The following is a 19,237-nucleotide window of genomic DNA, read 5'->3' on the forward strand; positions in this document are numbered from 1 at the left end:
GCTTATCACTGCCCTGCTTAAGAGATGTGGGCATTTAAACTATCTGAAATTAGGCTGTGACCCCAGATGCTTCTCCTTTTCCCAAAGTGCAGACGTAAGCCTGTATTCTATGATTTTTCTCCTTCAATATGCAAACAGAATGTAGAGTGTCCCACATTGGTTATTCAAATGTTGCTAATTGCAGACTTTTTTGTCTTCTCCTCATCAAAAACCCGAAAGACATAAACCATATAGAGCATTTTCCCTTTTCTCCTTCAGTCCATGTCCCACCAGACCCCTCACAATTCATCTGCAACTCCTCCTCTACACCACAGCATTAATACGAAACCATAAAATCATCAGTTTCTTAGGAAATTCCTCTATACTCATAGACCTCCACTAGGCCCCACAGCAGTCTTTTATGGCCGAGTTATCATCACTGGAATCCATAAAACTAAGCAACCCTTGAGAGGAGTTGGAGCAGAGACTTTGCCAGACAATAACCAAAATGTTCATATAAAAGTTTCTGGGCTTCCTCCTATTTATTGATTGCTGTATTTATTGTTGTAATATAGTGTAGAATACCAAATATTTTATTTTTATGTTTGTAATTCCCTCTTGGATAAAATATTCTTCTGTGCTTTTCAAATAGTATTTCTTCCTCAAAATATGGTTCATTTGCAATAGATGGCCTGTATTTTCACGTCTCTTTGTGTCTGAACAGTTCCTGTTATTTTAAGGAGCCTTGCCAAAAAGCTTGCCATAACTTTGTATATTTGTGTCTTATAGGACTTATGTCTTGTGAGTGCCTTGGGATAGTTACTTATTTGTACAGTGTTAACTGAAATGTAGGCATTGCAGAAAATACCAATAAATAATCATGTTGCTACCTAAGTTGACATTATCATTGTATCGTATAGGCCCTGAACATTCAGACAGGGCATACTCATGAAAGAAAAACATTGTCAGACTGTGAGGGAATGTGATCGCTACTCAAGGAACTGAGTTAGTATTTCACTGGGTCTCTGCTCTGGTAGCATCGTGGTTACGAATCAAGCTGTGAACCTTAAGGTCAGCAGTACGAAAGTACCAGCCGCTCCATGGGAGAACAATGAGACTTTCTGCTCCCGTCAAGATTTATAGCCTTGGAAACCCTGTACAGCATTGCTATGGGTTGGAATCAACTGGACGGCACTTAACAACAACAACAACTTTGACCTTCACAGGGAGTGCTTCCTTCTCCAACTGGGTCCACTGCCTACACTGACCCATATTTCCAGAAGCCCAATTGGGCAGGTCTGTTGAATTTTCTAATAACTTTACAAATGGCCCAAATTTTAATTTAGTGATTTCCCAAAGAGTGAGCTCAAAGTGAATAATTCTATTCCTTCACATAAGATAAGTTTTGGTAGCAACTTTTCCCCAAACTGTTAGTAAATGTTTGGGTTTTCTTTTGAATCTGTATTCTTCAAGAAAAAGGTATCTTCATGTAAAAGTATTTTACAAATGACCTTTTACTAGATTCATCAACAGACCCTAAGCCCAAGCAGTGCTTTAGGGGGAAAAATAGTTTTGTTTTATTTGCAACGCAGAAGGGACATTGTCCTTTTTTTAGGACTAAGGATTTTCTTGCCGAGTCACCATTAGATTTTTATGGTTATACAAGCTCACATGAAAAAGGTAATGCTATGCGCTTTCTTACCTCCCAACAAGGATATTTAATTTCACACATTAGACAGAAGGGAAGTAGACAACATTGTACAGTAGCAGCAAAGGAAGGATGTTTCTAGGTGTGAAATGGGTCCGTATGCTAATTCTCCCATCAAGGAAGAATCGTTTGCTGTGGTCTGCACATTTCTATCACTTGTTTTGTGAGTACATGGCCTGATTGGCCTGGGGGCAGATGTGCTAATGCCTAACTAAGGAAATTCCACAGAGACTGGAAACCAGCTAATACAGGGAACACACAGAAGCAACTGACGCACACTCTTGTTCTTCTGTAAAGCATGTTCATTAGCTGTTTCGAAGCTTCTGTAGTGATTACTAGACTAAGATGAAGATGAAAATAAATATTGTGCTCCATGTTCATAAAGCAAATGTGTACATTCAGGAAGTGCCATCTTGTTAAGTAAATGGAAAAAAAAATATCTTCATGACATTTGTAGGTTAAGTTTTCCTTAAGTTGAACTCCGAGTTTTATCCCCCATCCTTTTTCTTAACATTTCTCCTTCATAGTGTATCACATGGAATAAAACTCCCCACTTTCTGAATTGCTACATTAGTAGAACATAATCTGAAGAAATAATCAGTTGTTTTTAAGTTCTAAGTGGTCTGGCCAACTAGCCCTAGAGTGTGGAATTCTATTGTTGTAACATCAAGAAACCATGTAAAGAAAGGTCTCCCATTTGACACAACTTTGTGTAAATCCCATGAATTCTGGGGAACATGAGATTGATTGGTCTTTGTCAACTACTGAGAAATATTGGTGTTTTGAATACTGAATAAGACAGATTAAAGAGCAATTAGGAAAGATATTCTGACTAAATTTCTCTAACATTAGATTACTGAACCTCATAGAATCTCAGGCTTAGAACAGACCTTTCAAAATTATCTGGTGTGGCCCACTTTCTTCAGCAGCCCACCCAAACACTTTCAGCTTTTCTGCAAATACTAGTAGTGGGACGATAACTCCCTACCTCCTTGAGAGCACCTATTTGAGTTTTTGCAGGTTCTGTCTCAATTCTATCCCGTTTAATAAACCATGACAGAAGAGTAGTTAGGCCATTCTTCCTCCCATGGAGGGAGGGATCAGGTCATAACTCTTGGGGCTGCTCCATCTTCCCGTGTGCAGGCAGCTCTCTTGTTCACTCCGAGTCTGTTCCCACAGTGGTGTGTGGGAGGACATGGCCAGACACTCTGGGCTCCTAGCACCTGGGCTAGACCTGCCACCTGACCCCACTGCCTGTTCTGGACAGAAGCTCGTGTTCATGGCAGAATGTAAGATTTGAGGAGCATAGCCCCAAGTAGAATAAACTTCCTTCTACCAGACCTCTTTCAGGACTCCTCCAATGTCCTGGCTGCAGATTACATTTGTAAGTGTGTCAGTCGGAGGGTAGGGGTGGGCTAGGGTGTGGAGAGCACAGACCTTGTTGCTGGATGAAAACGGAAGGGAAAAACAAGAGTTCAAGTTGTAGAGGAAAAAGAGTTGAAAACCCAATATGGGTTTTCTAAAGGCCCTAAAACCATTCTTATGACTTTATTTTTGAATACTTCAGCAACATTCCCATTCTCTCCTGTAAAGAATATTCATTAAGGTCTCTCACCACTCTCCACCCACGTAAGGGTTGATGGTGTTGGTAGGTTATTTGGACTGATATTCATTACCACCCTGAAGCATGACCCCTATCATCTTTGTTTTGGGGGATGTGGAGTTCTGCCTCTACTGATGCAACCTGGGATCATGGTGGGCAGACACAACCACTATTTTTGGGGTAGGAGAAGATTGCCTACAAGGCAAGAGACAAAAGTGAATCTCAAACTTCAGATTACACAGTTGCAGGAAAATAATGCTCTGAGACACATTGCATGTGACTCAAGTCACAAGGGTGACAAGCCACTTTCAAGAAGAAGTGACTATTTGTAAATAAGGGGCCTATTTGGAGAAGGTGAGAGCTTGTGAACTTGGGTGGTTATAAATGGATTATATGATTATCTCCGACTCACTCTCCAGAACTGTCAGTTTACAAGAAACAGTCCCTGCCCTCTCTTAACCTTCCTCAGTCCTGTCACACATATCCAAAGAGTTCATCTCCTTCCAAGAAACACACCAGAAACACACAGGTACCCCAATCCATTTTTATTCTTAAATGTGTTGTTGAAGTTTTTATAAGGAATGTAGGCTACGCAGTTAAAATGAAGATGCTTTGGTTGTTGTTGTTAAGTACCGTCGAGTCGATTTTGACCCATAGTGACCTTGTATAGGGTTTCCAAGGAGCAGCTGGTGAGCTTGAACTGCCAACCCTGCAGTTCAAATGGCTTTGCAGTTTGGCTCATTAGCCTACAGTGCCACACCAGGACTAGCAGGAAACACCATTTTCAAACCAGGTTACTGCTGTTGGGTGCTGTCGAGTCAATTCTGACTCTTAGCGACCCCATGTGACAGAGAAGAACTGCCCCATAGTGTTTCCAAGGCGGTAATATTTATGGAAGCAGACAGCCATATCTTTAAATCTCTCAGTGGCTGGTGGGTTTGAACCACTGACATTTTAGTTTGCAGCTGAGCACTTACTCACTGTGCCACCAGGGTCCTGTGCATAAAGACCAAGTGGTCATTAAGTCAATTCCACTCATAATGATGTTGTAAGAGCGAATAGAATTCACAGTGTTAACAAGGATGTCATTTTTACAGGAACAGAATGCCACATCTTTCTTCTGCAGAGCAGCTAGTGGGAGCCAACCCGGGGTTAGCAGCTGAGGGTTTTAACTACTGTGCTGTGAAGGTTCCTTACTTACTTATAAGAAAACATCAGATGAACCCAGGTAAAGAACATTCTACAGAATGACTACATTCTACTCATTGAAAACATCAGTGAAAGGTAAAAAAGGACTGAGGAAAAGTTGCAGATTAAAAAGAGACCAAAGAGACGTGACAATAAAATGCAACATGTGATACTGGATTTAATCTCAAACTTGACATCCTAGCTCAACCAAAATAATAAAATGATAAAAAGAAGACATCATCTTCATTGTTAAGCTCACAGAGTCACTGGGTTTTACAAATGGTTAATGTGTTTGCTGCTAATCCCAAAGTTGTCGTTTAGAGTCCACCCAGACATCTCAGAACAAAGTCCTGGAAATCTACACCTGAAAGATCAGTCACTGAAAACCCAATGGAGCACCGTTCTATTCTGACACATGTGAGACTGCCATGAATCCACACTGATGGTTGTGGTTAAGGTCACTGCTTCTTAGCTAGTACAGTGGCCAGCCAGTGATAATGTTTTCTTAAATCTTCTTCATGGCTCTTTCTGTTTTACTGAATTTATGAGAGATTATGTTGGAGTTAACAGCTAGACTTTTGCCTAATGCGGTGTCTAAACAGACAGCAATGAAAAATGAGACCTTTTCCCAGTTGACAAACACAATGGAATGACCCCTGCTGAGGGGAAACTACTCACCAGCTTGGGCAAACCTGGTGTCAATAAATGAGACGTAACAAACTCTTTTTTTCTAAAAGAATCAAGCTCAACCCTCCATTCCCCAGAAAGAAGCATGCTTTTCAGGCAAAAAAACATCTGTTTCAAGTGTTTAGAAAACAGATTTCCCAACATTGGTAATTTAAACTTCCTTATACCCCAGTTCAACGTTTGATAAGGAAAGAGTGCTAACAGGATAGGAACTGAGTTGCTAAATTAAGAAACCCAACCAGAACAAACACCAGCCCCCTGCAGTTATTTTGTTTATACTCCAGACCAATCTGTCTTAATTAACATAATATTTATATGAGACATCGTTTGCAGCAACTGTCACATGCTTTGTTCTTTCTTTCTTCTTTTTAATTTTTTTAGTTTCTGCAAAAGCAAAATTGCAAAATATCCCCAAGTGAAGTGTTAACAGTGGAATCATATTGTAGCACTTCAGTTCCTAAGAGCCAGGGCCATCTGCTGTGTGCAATTTGTGGTCAGGTATCAGGATGCCAGACTGTTTAGTTACATTTGGATTTCAATGGATTTTTTTTTTTTACTACAATCATGTCCCAAATATTACATCGCTGTTGTTGTTTAGTGCCTTAGAATTGGTTCTGACTAATACTGATCCTGTATAGGAGTCCTGGTGTGGCGCTGTGGGGTAAGGTGCTGGACTACAAAGCTTGAACCACAAGGTCGGCAGTTCAAGCTCACCAGCTGCTCCTTGGAAACCCTATACAGGGTCGCTATGGGTTGGAACCGACTCGACGGAACTTAGCAACAACAACAGCATAGGGTTTCCGAGGAGCGCCTGCTGAGTTTGAACTGGCAACCTTGCATTTCAAACCCACCTTGTGGTCTAGTGCATTATCCTGCAGCTTATACTAAAAACAAAAACAAAACATTCATCTGAAATTCAAATTTAATTGGGCACTTTGTATTTTTATTTGCTAACATTGACGCCCCTAGACAGCTCAGAAAAGTTAATTGAGAGGAATAAAAATGAAGTCGGATCTCCCTTCCATTCCTAATAGGGATAATCAGAGAAGCACAAACCTAACCCATTGTCAGGATTCATTGTTAAAGGGCAGTTTCATTGAGATTTGAAGTTGAGATCCATGTGACTATGACACCTGCTATTAATACTAAAAATAGGACTAGTACCGAATACATCATTATCCTCACTTCACAGGTGAGGAAACTGAGGCATGGAGGAAGTAGCCACACATAAAAAATCAGGCCATCGTTCAAAAGTGGGGCTGCGATTTGAAGCCAGACAGCTCATTTTCAGCAATCCAGCACTTAATCATACTCACTTCTACTCAAAACTATTAAAGCATTGAATTCTCTAACTTGTTTTCTTATTAAGTAGGTTTGCACACAAACTGGAATCTGCAAAGCCAACAGGAGAGATGCCAAGTAGGTCTCTTGCCTGAAGTCTCAGGCCACATCCTACTCCCAGATAAGACCACTTACCATTCCTAGATAAGACACACCCCACCACGGTCTTTCTTCTATCCCTTCCTCAGGACTCCACTTGCCATATGTCTTGTGCTCTTCTGAGCTGCCTTTCACCACTCCATTCTAGAGACTTTTCTCCATACAGGACAGCAGCGGAATAGGACCAGCCTCCTTCCTCCTGCCCTTCTAAACATACAGGTCTTCTAGTTTAAGAGATCACTGAGAATTCTGCATAAAGATGACACGGGGTGACAAAAAGCACAGCTATGAGACACACACACAGGTGGGATACTCATTTGTCTGGCGCATCATCAGGGTTTCTTAGAAATGTCTCTTAATGCTGGAAGCTTAGAAGGTATTAGTTGTGGGACTAGATGTTCAGCCAACAGCCCAGGAAGGAAACTGAAGTTGTCCAAGGTTTCTTTCTACTTGAATCAACAATCAGTACCCATGGAAGTGGCAGTCAAGAAATCTAATGACATACTGCATTGGGCAACGCTGCTGCAAAATTCCTCTTTAAAGATTAAAAAAGACAAACAAAACAAAAATCAAAGCTGTCACTTTGATGATGAAGGGGCTCCTGACTGAAGCCATGGTATTTTAGCTTGCCTCTTACGCATGCAAAAGATGGACAATGAAAAGAAAAGGTACAAAGAGAATTCATGCATTCGAATTGTCTTGGCAAAGCATATTGAATGTAACATGGACTGCCAAAAGAACGAACAGATAAATCTTAGAATACAACCAGGATGCTCTTTGGAAGCAATGATAGCAAGACTTGGTCTCACTTAACTTTGGACATGCCATCAGAAATGACCAGTCATTAGGAAAGGAAATGATCATTGGTAAAGTAGAAGGTCAATGATACAAAGGCAAGATTAACACAAAGCCACAACAATGAACTCTAGCATACCAATGATTATAAAGATGGCTCACGACCAGGCACTATTTTGTTCTGCTATTCATGAAATGAGTTGGACTGGATGGTGACTAACACCAACAAGTTATCCTTCAGCCTAAATGTCACCCATCTACTGGGCCTCAATGTCCAGCTGGCCTTAAATTTTCAATTCTACCTATTATGTTATAGAAACAGGACTCATGGTAAATGTAAAATTGATTGCTTTCCCACTTTAAATTTAGCAAGGGAAAGAGTAATCCTTTCCCTAGCCGTAAACACATAAGTCCAAAAGCAAACCCACTGCCATGAGTCAATTCTGACTTACAGTGGCACTAGTATTTAGGGGTTCCAAGACTGTAAATCCTTATGTGAGCAGATAGCCTCATTTTTCTCCCACAGAGAGACTGGTGGGCTTAAACAAGTGACCTGGCAGTTAGTAGCCTAATGCTTAACCCAAAGTGCCACTAGGGTTCCTTTAGCAGATGCTATAAAACGGCACTTAACAACAACCTAACTTTGTGGTGCTGTAGGATACACTCCGGACTGCTAACAGAAATTCAGCAGTTCAAATCCAGCAGTCAGTCCTCGGAAGCCCTATGCATGGTCACTAGGTGTTGGAACCAACTAGATAGCACTCAATAACAACAAAAACAGATAACTTTTATTAGGGAATAGAAAGTTCCAAAGTAACTCTAAAATGGTTACACACACAGACTCAAGTCAGTGATTAAGTGTGCCAACTCCTAAGTAACAGGGAAAAATTCAACTTAAAGTTTAAATTTCTCCTCTCCCCTGACTGGAGTGTGAGTCACGTTAAACTTAAAAGTCAGGTGATGCTGTCTCTTCCTGACCTGGCTTACTTTACTCTTTTTTCTGAACCTTCCAGCATTAAAGTCAAGGGAGGGCTGAGAAACAGAGGCAATGTTGTTAGGTGCCCTCAAGTTGGTTCTGACTCTGTGTGTAGGTTCCTTTTATGCACATGGATGTGTAGCTAGTTCTTACTCAAAGTGGCCTTATGCACAACAGGATGAAACACTGCCTGGTCCTCAACCATCCTCACTATTGTTGCTACATTTGAGCCTGTCGCTGCTGCCACTTTGCCAATCCATCTTCTTAGGGATCTTCCTCTTTATCCATCAGGGACTGGTCCCTACTGCTAACATGTCTGAAGTATGAGAGACAGTTTGTGAAAGAGAATAAGAACCTTTTGTTGTGATGGTGGTGGTGGTTTTTCCCTGACTGGTACTATCTTAAGCCAGTTTCATGCTTTTGTGCCTCGAAGAAGTATAGAGCTTCACACTCTGGTGAGTTTTCTGAAAACCTCCCATTCTGCTTTTGAGTCTCATTCTACAACTCCTGGGATCTCTGCAGCTCCAGCAATGGCTAGGGAACCAGGAGTCAGTGCGGAGTCTTTTGCGCTAAGTTTCCCTTATGCCTTTAGGAGTTGGGTTCCACTTGTCAATCACTGGGTAACAGACCCTCCCTGACAGTGGCCTTGAACAATAACATTTATTTTGCTCGTGAATATGGGGGATGACTGAGCTCAGGAAGAAGATTCTCTTTGGGGATTTGCCATGCAGGTGCAGTCAGAAGGTGGCTGGGGATTGGTCATCTTGAAGGCTTTTTCAGGCCCTTGGTTGGGAAAGCTCTAGCCTCAGGGAGTCCTTGGACTTCTTTCTCACAGTGTTCTCCTCCTGTAGTCTCTCCACCTGGCATGATGGTAGGAGGCTCACAGAGAGAGTTTTCCAAAGAGTTCCAGGCAGGAGCTTTTTTGCCTTTTATTATTTAGCCTCAAAAATCACGCAGTGTCCAGGAACAGAGGACCCTGGGACCATCAAAGGAGAAGAGCAGAGTGAGGGACCCTATCCAGAGAATCAGTGATGCCAGAGATGGAGGCAGAGACGATGACATGGAGAGATGGAATGGCTGGGGACTCTAGACCCAGAGAGGGAGAGGGGCTGTGTAATGACGGCAGGGGTGGGCTTGCAGGGTACACTCTTCGGTTGTTTGAATGGTTGTATATTCCCGAGTGCTTTGGTGTACATCCGAAAAAACAAAACAGGGAATGGAAGCAAATGCTGTTGAATGATGATGCATGGAGGGGATAGTAATCATTGCAATGGAATGAAATATGATAGTTTACATGTGAAAACATCAGCTTTACATTTATCCTATCACTCAATTCACAATAAAAACTTAAAAAAAAAAAAAATCATGCAGCATCAGCTTCACCACATTCTATTTGCTAGAATTACAGACTCCACCTCCTGATGGTAAATATCCCTGGTTGGTGAAAGTGGTTTACATTTGACCATTAACCTAAAAGTTGGCAATTTCAATCCACCCAGTGGTAACAAAGGAGCTCTGATAGCATAGTGGTTACGAGTTGGGCTGCCAACCTCAAGGTCAGCAGTTCTAAACTACTAGTGGTTCCGTGGGAGAAAGATGAGGCGTTCTGCTCCCGTAGAGATTTACAGCCTCGGAAACTCTGTGCAGGGTCGCTATGAGTCGGAACCGACTCCACGACACATAACAGCAGCAACAGTGGTACCAAGGAAGAGGCTATCTGCTTCCACAAAGATTACAGCCAAGAAAACCCTATGGAGTAGCTGAGTTAGCTCTACTCTTTAGCATTTGAGTCACTCTGAGTTCGAATTGCCTGGTGACAATCTTATTTTTGTTTTTGCTGGCAGGAAATTGTTACGGATTGAATTGTGCTCCTCTCGCTGCATTTTTCTCCCTGACCCCGCCCGTGTACTCCATTCCCCCCTCCCCCCAACTCCCGCTTGTCAAAATATGTGTCAACTTAGCTAGGTCATGATTCTCAGGTTAATGTAATTATTCCCCATTTTGTGATCTGATGTAATTATATTATATGTTGCAGACCCTCATCTCTATGATGTTAATGAAGGAGCCCTTAGAGTATAGCATAATATAGAGGATTACATGCTGGGTTGCTAACTGTAAGGCTCTACCAGTTGCTTGTTGGGAGAAAGATGAGGTTTCCTGTTACCCTAAAGATTTACAGCCTCAGAAACCCTATACAGGTAGGGGTGAGTCAGAACTGACCATCACCACCACCACGATGTCAGTGAGGCAGGGTACAATTACAGGAATAAATTGTATTTTGAGTCAATCTCTCTTGAGCTATAAAAGAGATTAAATACAAGAAGGTAGATCAAAGGGCTCTACTACCACCAAGAAAGAAAAGGCTGCACAGCACATCCTTTGGATCAGTAGTCCCTGTACTGGGAAACTCCTAGAACCAAGGAAAGATTTATATTAAGACACATGGAGATCTCCAAGGTTTGCTGGGCTCACAGATGTTGAAAGGAGACAAGGACTTTGACCCAGAGTCAACAGAGTAAGAAAGTCTTTCCCTAGAGCCCTCTGGGAATTTGGATTTTCAGACTCCTAAACTACAAGGTCGGAGTCCTGGTGTGGCGCTGTGGGTTAATGCACCAGACTGCAAAGCCATTTGAACTGCAAGGTCAGTGGTTCAAGCTCAGCAGCTGATCCTCGGAAACCCTATACAGGGTCGTCATGAGTTGGAACTGACTAGACGGCACTCAACAACAACAACAAACTACAAGGTCAACAGTTCAAATGTACCTGTCACTCCTCAGGAGAAAGATGAGGCCTTCTACACTGGTAAAGATTGAATGCCTCGGGAACCCTATATAGAGTTGCTATGAGTTGGAATTGACTTGATGGCACTTAACAAAAAAAATGTAAAATAATAGATTTCTGTTTGTTAAAGCCACCCACATGTGGTATTTCTTTAAAGCACCATTAGATAACCAAGATAGAAGTGTTGACAAATATTCAGACATCTTTTAAAATCACTACAGACAGGATCTATGAAACCTTTAGGCAGATACCTCTTCTGTGCTTGGCCCTTCCTGAATCCATGGGAAGCCCATTTGCTTCTAAGAGCAAGCCTGTGCCTATTCAACAACAACTTGTCTTCTCAGCTTTTCCACAAAAGCAGGTCACCAATCTGTCTCTTGATGTCAGATATCCTGGATGAGGGTCAGACATGAGTACTCCATACCTTGCCCCAACAAGGGTAGGAAATGCTTATTATCAAGCACTCTTTGGACTGCCATCTGAAGCAACTCTTACTATGTCTGAAGTGAAGGTCAAGTCCTCTTCCCCCTTTTAACTTCAACAGTAGGAACTTGGCTATAGAAATTAGGATATATTAAAAAATGAATGAAGAGTTCACTAAATCAAGATGCAAAGAATAATTATAGGCATGGCAAGGATTTTCTTAAAAAGAAAATAGTTTTTCTTAAATGAAGTCAAGTCAAGATGGTTTTGCAAAACTTGTTGACTCAAGTTGGCTAAACAATATGTTTAAGCTAGAGCTACTGACCGCTTTCAAGGAGCTCTGGTATCGTAGTGAATTATGATCTGGGCTGCTAACCACAAGGTCAGCAGTTCAAATCCACCAGTCTCTCCTTGGGATAAAGATGAGGCGTTCTGCTTCTGCAAAGATTTATAGCCCTTTACAGGGTTGCTATGAGTAAGAACAGTCTCAACGGCACATGACCACCAACCACCATAGACTCCTGTCCCTCATTCAGCTATTTCTTTTCATTAGTATCTTTTAAACCTTATTTGAAATTCTTGCTCTTCAGACAAAGAAATCGTGCAAAAAGTGAACTAAAGTTACCTAATCAGTCAATGAAAAAATTAATTACAAGAAATTAGAATATCTCAACTTCTTTGTGTGACCAAGATATTTTAGTAAAGTTGTATTCTCTCTATACATAGGATATATATAATCTTTAATGAGACAGAAAATAAACACACTAAAAGAAGATGTCTGAATCCTACCAAATTCGAGTCTTCATTTTCCAAACATTCAAGAATATAGTTGAAAAGAAAAAGCCAGATTTTAACAAATAAGTACTGCCAAGCAATAATGTTTCATAAGCAGGGACCCACATACTGTGGCTGGATGGCACTTGTGTGAGGAGTTGCAAAGTGAGAAGCAAAGTGCCTCTGAGACAACCCAGGGAGTGGTGTTGAATAGCTCTGTGTGCAGTTAGTAAAGGCTGAAGGCAGTGTGGATTCACATGGCAAGGATAATAACCCAGTCCCATGATCCATCACCTTTAGGTTTATGTTGTTTGTCGCCATGACAACTGCTTATCTTTGGTAGATGTTTTTAGATCCACAGCTGACACTTGAGAAAGCGATTTTTCTTAACTAGCTTGAGAAATGAAGACCAAATACGATAGTTCAGCAACAGAGCATATTTTCCTATGGAGGGTATTGGGGGCTTTATAATATACAGCTTTGTTTGTTGCTGTTAAGTACCGTTGAGTTAGTTCCAACCTATAGCCACCCTGTATAAAGTTTCCGAGGAGTGGCTGGTGAGCTTGAACTGTTGACTTTGAGGTTCACATGACTTTGCAGTCCAGCACATTAACTAACCCACAGTGACACAAGAACTTCAACATATAACTAATCTTTGTCTTTTTTTTTCCTTTTTCATATTCTTTATTTTTCTTTTAGAAGCTTTGTTGTTGTTAAGTGCTGTCAAGTCAATTCCGACCCTGTATAAGGCTTCTGAGGAACAGCTGGTGAGCTTGAACCACTGACCTTGCAGTTCAAACAGCTTTGCAGTCTGATGCATTAGCCCACAGTGCCACACCAGGACTCCTTTAGCATCTTTAGGTTGACAGAAAAATTTCACAGAAAGTAAAGAGTCCTAGTATAGTCCCTCTTCCCCCTTGCACACAATTTCCCCTATGATTAAATCTTGTATTTTTTACACTTACGAACCAATAGTAACTGAAGTTCATAGTCTACATTAAGGAGCATTCTCCGTGTTGTACAGTTCTATAGTTTAGATGTGTGCATTATATGGAGAGTAACTTCATTGTCCTTAAACTGTCCTGTGCTCTACCTACTGGCCAAGGCCTTCCCCACTGATCTGTCTCTATAGGTTTTCCAAGGAGCCCTGGAGGTGCAGTGGTTCAGTGTTCAGCTGCTAATCCAAAGGCTGCCAGTGTGAACCCACCAGCCACTCTGCAGAAGAAAGTTGTGACAATCTGCTTCTATAAGTCAGAATCAACTCAAAGCCAATGGCCTACAGTTTTTGTCTGTTTCCAAAATGTCTTATATTTGGAAATATACAGTATACAGCTTTTTCAGACTGACTTCTTTCACTTAGCAATCTTCAGTTAAGGTTCCTCCATCTTTTCATAGTTTGATAGCTTGTTTCTTTTTATCACTTTTCAGATCTTTTGTGCTCCTGTAATTGAATGGTTTGTTTTCTTATTGTTGACTTTTAAGAGTTCTTAGTGTATTTTAGACAAACATCCTTCATTAGATTCGTGCGTTGCAAATCCTGTCTTTCAGTCCATGGCTTGTCTTTTTATTTTATAGCATTGTCTTTTGCAGAAGATATGTTTTTAGTTTTAATGAAGTCCAAATTATCCTTTTTTTTTTTTTTTTTCTATCATGGACAGTACTTTTGTTGTTGTATTAAAAATCCACTGCCAAGTCCCAGGTCACCTACATTTCCTCCAATGGTCTCTCTAGATATTTGATAGTTTTGTATTTTACATTTGGGTTTTATGATCCATTTTGAGTTCGTTTTTGTGAAAGGTGTGAGGTCTGTGTGTAGATTCCTTTTATGCACATGAATGTGTAGCTGTTCCAGCATCATTTGTTGAAAAGACTGTCCTATACCCATGAATTTGTCTTTGCTTCTTGATCAAAGATCTGCTGACCATAACTGAGTGGGTCTATTTCTGGGTTCTCTGCTCTATTTGATTGACCTATTTGTTTCTTCTTTTGTCAATATTGTATTGTCTTGATAACTGCAACTTTAGAGTATATCGTGAAGTCAGGTAGTATCAGTCCTTCTACCTTGTTCTTCTTTAGTCTGCTTTGGGTGAACCATGCTGGAGCTTTTTCTTTCCCAGATATCGTATTTTTTCATATACAGCACACCCATGTACATTGACAGAGAACTTCCAGAGGTTCAAGCTGGATTCAGAAGAGGTCGTGGAATGAGGGATATCATTGCTGATGTCCAATGGATCTTGGCTGAAGCAGAGAATATCAGAAAGGTGGTTATCTGTGCTTTATTGACTATGCAAAGGCTTTCGATTGTGTGGATCATGACAAGCTATGGACAATACTGAGAAGTATGAGTATTCCAGAACACTTAATTGTGCTCATGAGGAATCTGTACCTGGACCAAGAGGCAGTTGTTCAAACAGAACATGGGAACGCTGAATGGTTTAAAATTAGGAAAGGTGTGTGACAGGGTTATAGTCTCTCATCATACTTATTCAACCTGTATACTGAGCAAATAATCCGAGAAGCTGGGTTCTATGAAGAAAAACGTGGCATCAGGATTGGAGGAAGACTCATTAGCAACCTGCGATATGCAGATGATGCAACCTTGCTTGCTGAAAGTGAAGAGGACTTAAAATACTTACTGATGAAGATTAAAGAGCACAGCCTTCGGTATGGATTGCATCTTAATATAAAGAAAACAAAAGTCCTCACCACCAAATAATAAACAACTTTCCTATCAAAGGAGAAAAGATTGAAGTTGTCAAGGACTTCATTCTTCTTGGATCAACTATCAACACTCATGGAAGCAGCAAGTCAAGAAATCAAACGACGTATTGCATTAGGGAAATCTGCTGCACAAGACCTTTTTAAGTGCTGAAAAGCAAGGATGTCAGCTTGAGGACTAAGGTGCACCTGACCCAAGCCATGATATTTTCAATAACCTCATATGCATGTGAAAGCTGAACAGCGAATGAGGAAGACTGTAGTAGAATTGATGCATTTGAGTTATGGTGTTAGAGGAGAATATTGAAAGTGCCATGGGCTGCCAAAAGAACAAAAAGATCTGTGTTGGAGGAAGTGCAGCCAGAGTGCTCCTTGGAGGCCAGGATGGCCAAAGTTCATCTCCTATACTTCAGACATATTGTCAAGAGGGGAGGGACCAGTCGCTGGAGAAGGTTATCATGTTTGGTAAGGTGGAGGGTCAGAGAAAAAAAGGAAGACCCCCAGAAACATGGATTGGCAAAGTGGCAGCATCAATTGGCTCACGCATGGCAACAATTGTGAGGTTAGCCCAGGACTGGGCAGTATTTCATTCTGTTGTGCATAGGTTGGTATGACTATGCACATATTACTCATATGTGCTATGAGTCGGTAATGACTCGATGGCACCTAACAACAACAATGTATAAAGGGCAAGAATGACAAAATTATATCAAAAGGTTCTGGCACAGTGCAACCACGCATAAACTGCTCATGTCTCATGACACTTCCAGAAGTATATTAATAACCTGCAATATGCAGATGACACAATCTTCCTTGCAGGAAGCAAAGAGGACTTGGAATACTTATTGATGAAGACGAGAGACTACAGCCTTCAGTATGGATTGTACCTCAAGTTAAAGAAAATAAAAATCTTCACAATTGGACTGATAAATAACATAAAGATAAATGGATGTTTATTCCTTGGATCCACAATAAATGTCCCCGGAAGCAGCAGTCAAGAAATCAAATGATTGCATCAGGCAAATCTCCTGCAAAAGAGCTCTTTAAAGTGTTCAAGAGCAAAGATGTTAATCAGAGGACTAAGTTGTGGTATTTGTAATCACTTCATATCCATGTGAAAGCTAGACAATGAATAAGGAAGACCTTAGAAAAATGGATGTATTTAAATTATGAACTTGGTGAAGACTATTGAAAGAAACACGGAAGAACAAATACATTTGTTATGGAAGAAGGATAGCCATTAACATTCCTTAGAAGCAAGGCTGGTGAGACTTCACTGTTGTATTTTGGACATGTTGTCAGGAGGGACAATCCCTGGAGAAGGAAAACATGCTTGGTAAAGTGGAGGGTTATCAAAAAAAGAGGAAAACCCCAGTGAGATGGATTGACACAGTGGTAACAACAATGGACTCCAACATACAATTTTGAACACGGTACAGGACGGGGTAGTGTTATGTTCTGTTGTGCGCAAGGCTGCTATTAGTCAGAACCAACTGTACAACACCTAACAACCACAGAAACACCTGATTCTGGGTCCTTGAAAGTTTCCACTGTTGATAAACTGGAATTGTCTAGACCCACCTGTCTACATCTCCAGTTTTTAAGGTGGTAGTTTGCCCTGTTACTTCAATTCTCTGATGGATTTAAGAGGTGGCACTGTGGGTTAATGCGTCAGACCGTAAAGCTGTTTGAACCGCAAGGTCGGGGGTTCAAGCTCACCAGCTGCTCCTCAGAAACCCTATACAGAGTCGCTACGGGTTGGAATTGACTCAACGGTACTTAACAACAATACAGATTTTAAGTTTTTCAGCTTTTTTTGTTGTTCTTGTTGTAAGGAAGGGAGTGATGATTTCCAAACTCTTTGGGATGGAAACCAGAAGTTTAAATGCTCTTCTCATGGTCACACAAACTCTGTCAAAAAGACATTGAATAGAAAATGGCTGCACTGATGTATTCACCAATAAGATGCATTAGTTAACCACCTACAGGGAAAGCAAAGCTGTCAGCATTGGGAGCACAATAATTTAAATAAAGTTGAACTGTGCTCCAGGCAAATTAAGCTCATCAGAAATCCCACTGGCTGATTGAATGCTGTTGTTCTGAAACTGTCTTTTTTGGCAATCAAAAACCCACAGAGACAGACCATGATGGAACTTTCACATTGTTTAGCTTTAAAATTACCATTTGGAAGAAAATCTTAGATATCAAGAGAGAGCATTCTTTGTAAGACAATCCCACAAGAAGCATTTGAAAAGGCTTGGAGGTGAATCCTAGAGGAGCCCTGCCGTTTTAAACTTTGGCAGCTCAACAGGAAGGTTGCATCTTCTTCCTTGTCATCCTCCAGAAAGAAAGACATTGGTTGGCATCTGTGCATTCTGCTCTTTGCAGAACCTCCTCTAAGGCACCAGAAAAATTTCACTTTCACGTCATCAGAGAAACAGGGGAGAGGGAGGTAAGATTGCAAAGGCACCTACCTTTAGGTTAATTGTGGGTCCGTTTGTGGCTGTCCTTCCGGCTGACTCACCGAGGTCTGAGAGAAGAATTCTGACACGTGTATATTCCATCATCATTGCAGCGATAAAGGCAAGGTGACCTCATGGCAAAGCTTCTGTATGTTTATGTGTCCATGAATAAACATTCTCTGGTGGGGATTCTTGGTCTGCACTTAACGAACTTTGTGCTCATATTGAACACTGCCGTTTTTGTTTCTTGTTTCCTGTTGATTTTTCGTTCATAATTTGCATTTTGTCAACACAACCCAAAGTCCAGCTTCACACAGATTTGATGTCACTGAAAGCAATGCAGAAGATTGAATGTTGAAGTTAGGAGTCACCTAATGCTGGTAATCTGCTCAAGGTCATGCTGAAGTTGGTACTGCTGTGAATGTTGTTTCCAGGAAAATGAGAAATACCGCGTTAACCTAGTGAGTTCACTGCAGCTCGCTGGGATGTCTCAGCACATAATTCGGGAAACCCTAGAATCCAGGACCTAGATGAAGCGCTCATTACATGCTGGGAACTCTGCTAGGCCTGGGGCCTACCACCGTAAACTAGACCGGCTTAGAACCGGGAGTCCTACGGGTCAGTGGAGGAGACAATATTCATTAATCGCTCTTACCATGACTGCAGCGAAGTAGAGGCCAGGTGTTGCCGGCTGAGCCTTGTTTTCAGAGCTAGGGGAAGTCTCTCCGCATTTGGTTTTCAGCAGGTGTTTCCTTTGGCAGAAAAAATTCCTACAATTGTACTCACCACCATCCTTCCTAAAACAATGATTTGGATGGTGACGAAGATTGTTATGTCCAAGATTGTTGAATTAAAAATAGCAATGTTAGTCTTCATGAGATGCACCTGGCTGAGGTCGAGGATGCACATATCCTACCTAAACGTTTTCTAGACAACACTGTTTCTCAGCGGAGAGAGGCAGAGGGCCTCCTACTTTACTGTAATAATGCTTTATTGTAAATCCAAGGGACAACTTCCTGGCATCCCAGGCTGGGCCTGTGAGGCTTTTAGGGGGCCTTCTGTCCGCATTCTTGGTAGGCTGAAGTTTTCCACCTGTAAGCAGGTTTCTGGTCTCCTGGGCTTCTGTTCCCTCAGTTCTCAATTTGAACTCTCTAGCGCAGTGGTTACGAGTTGAGCTGCTAATCTCAAGGTCAGCAGTTCAAAACTACCAGCTGTTCTGTGGAAGAAAGATGAGGCTTTCTGCTCCCAGAAAGACAGTCTCTAAAACCCTATATGTGGTCGCTGTGAGACAGAACCAACTCCATGGCACACATCCACCACCACCGGTATCAGTGTTTGTCAAATTCACATTTAAGGGGCTGAATAAGTGGGTAAGGGCCCCAAGCTTCTCTTGCTAAAGTAGCCATGGACTCCCACATTATATTATAATGTTTATAAGGGAGAGTTTTGGCACATATCCTTAGTCTCAGGATCCCCATCACCTCACCCCAAAATATTCTCACCCTCAACTTTTGCCCTTGGGATGTTGGAGAGGCATGAATCTAAAGCGCCCACTAGTGGCAGGAGTGGGCCACACACATTTCTCAGCTTTTCATTTGTTTCTTCCCTTATTCCCATTGGTTTTAAAAGCCAGACCTGTGCTCCATCAGATGTATCCAAATGTGTTGTCTTCACAAGGCAGCATAAAGAATTTAAATAGT

This window comes from Chrysochloris asiatica, unplaced genomic scaffold (genome assembly GCF_000296735.1).
Source record: "Chrysochloris asiatica unplaced genomic scaffold, ChrAsi1.0 scaffold00052, whole genome shotgun sequence".
NCBI lineage: Eukaryota > Metazoa > Chordata > Mammalia > Afrosoricida > Chrysochloridae > Chrysochloris > Chrysochloris asiatica.